The following is a 2,249-nucleotide window of genomic DNA, read 5'->3' on the forward strand; positions in this document are numbered from 1 at the left end:
TCTGAGTGATTTATCATTATCATTGATCAATACTCATCCTATATATATATCTTATCCTATGACTTACCCCTGTTATGAGTAGAATATTGGTTATGGTTTACTTCTCCTTCAATAGTATAACTTATTAATACATGTTCATGCTAGACCTTCCCTGTGGTAAAAATATAAATAACAATACCTGGAATACCCTCGGGTAAAATGCTACAATGGTATATTATCTGTGCACTTGCAGATCCTTTTCATTCATATATTTATTTATTCTTTCTAGTCACATAATTAATAAAGAACTACTTAGTATTATTCTAGTAGTAATGCTATATAGTTACAACAAGTATCTCTGATATCATCACTAGGGATGACAACCTAGTAAAATTAGGAGATATAGGTTTATAATAGGTGGCTATTTAAAAACAAGTGACACTCTAATGAATACCAACAAGCATTTTTGGCATTGTTGCTAGGGACTAGATTTAAAACTCTATTCTTAGTAGCGATGCTAAGAAATGTCAACAAGCATTTTTGGCGCCGTTGCCCGGGAAGGTAGCTAGGCAAAGGAAATATTGATAAACCTATACTTATTGATGTGATCGAAATAACCATTGACCTTTGCTCAAATAGGCTTACCCTTGTTTTGTCTACTTGTGTATCTTATGCAGAGTAATGTATGACCTATTTTGACCTTCCGACAAACTACGTTGAAGATCTAGAAGCATTAATCAGAAGGACTAGAGCTAAGCTCAAGAAAGTTCCAGCTTAAAGGTCGGAAGACAACCATATAAGGCAAAGCTTAACACCAGAATTTAAAGCCATGGCTAACAGGACTCTCTGTGATTTCTCTACTGCAACTACGACCAACATCCGTACTGGACCAACATTCAATGTTGGAGACAATGGATTCGAGCTCAAGCTAGCTCTCATCAACATGGTGCAAGCAAACCAGTTTTGTGGAAAGGCACATGAAAATGCGAGTGCACATCTCTCACACTTCCTGGAGATTTGTAGCACTTTCACCATCAAAGGAGTAACCCAGGATGCCATATTACTTTGCCGCTTCCCATTCTCACTCTTGGGGAAGGCAAAGCAATGGTTCTATGCCAACAAAGATAGAAATACTACATGGGATAACTACTCCACTGCCTTTCTAACAAAGTGCTTTCCCACAGGCAAGACCAATGCTCTGTGTGTGAGAATTTCAAGCTTTCAGCAACAACATGATGAATCTATCCCTGAGGCATGGGAACGCTTTCAAGATTACATTGCAGAATGTCCTCATCATGGGATGCAGAATTGGCTACTCATGCAGACTTTCTACCATGGTTTGACCAATAGTACCCGTGAGACTATGGATGCTGCTGCTGGAGGTGCATTCCTGTCACTCACCATACCAGCTGCAATAGCTCTTGTGGAGAAGATGATGAAGACAATGTTGACATGGTGATTTTCTCCCCCTACTTGTGTTTGTGTGCTCAAATGTTTTGGTTTCAAGTTTGCACACATGCATAAATATGAAATTTGTGGGAGTGTTACCACTACAAAGTGATGCTAAGGTGTATAGAATAACCTTTGAAGCATGATACCAATTGGAGTTGCACTTTTAACACCATCCTTAGCATCATGAGTAGCTAGACAACAAAAACACTAGAAACCCCATGAGATCAACATTACAAGCAAGGTTCTAGTACCATGTTTAGAAATGCAAGTCTAGCTACCATCCTATGCATGCTAGTTATCAAATCATCAATCAAGTTCTATAACTAGCATACACCACACAAGCATGCATATCAATCAATTTTAAAACTTATGCAATGCAAGTAAGCACATGAACATGCACATATCAAATGCAATCAATCAAAGTTCATGAGCTTGCTCTCCCTACTTGTGTGCTTCTCTTGTCCAAGAATTTTGATCCTTCTCCATTCCTCAATATTGCTCCCTCTTTTTCCATGTCCAAATCCAACTTCCCATGATATCTTTGTCTCAATCTCCCTGAAAGCTTTCATGTCTTTGTTCAATCTCTCCCCCTTTGTTATCAATTTCCATAAAAGGTGTGCTTCTTATTGATGCAAAGGCTTGCAATGGGGTAGATAGTTGAGGCTTGAATCTTGCATTTTTGATGGACACCGCTTGTATAGCTCTTTAGATACCACATATAGGATCTTTGACCTTGATACCAATTGGTGGGGCACCTCCCCCTATGTCATAGCATGGGTCATCCACTTGATAAATTTGAGCTCTTGTTGGTGAGGAAA

General features: G+C 38.8%; 1 non-coding gene across 1 annotated transcript; it reads right to left on the bottom strand.

Annotated features, from left to right (window-relative positions):
* Positions 1 to 1,172: 1,172 nt before the first annotated feature.
* LOC136455799 (small nucleolar RNA R71) lies at positions 1,173 to 1,281 on the bottom strand. Its single transcript, XR_010759265.1, has one exon. It is a non-coding gene; the product is annotated as a small nucleolar RNA R71 (small nucleolar RNA).
* Between the last annotated feature and the right edge of the window lie 968 nt (positions 1,282 to 2,249).

This window comes from Miscanthus floridulus, chromosome 5 (assembly GCF_019320115.1).
Source record: "Miscanthus floridulus cultivar M001 chromosome 5, ASM1932011v1, whole genome shotgun sequence".
Taxonomy (NCBI): domain Eukaryota; kingdom Viridiplantae; phylum Streptophyta; class Magnoliopsida; order Poales; family Poaceae; genus Miscanthus; species Miscanthus floridulus.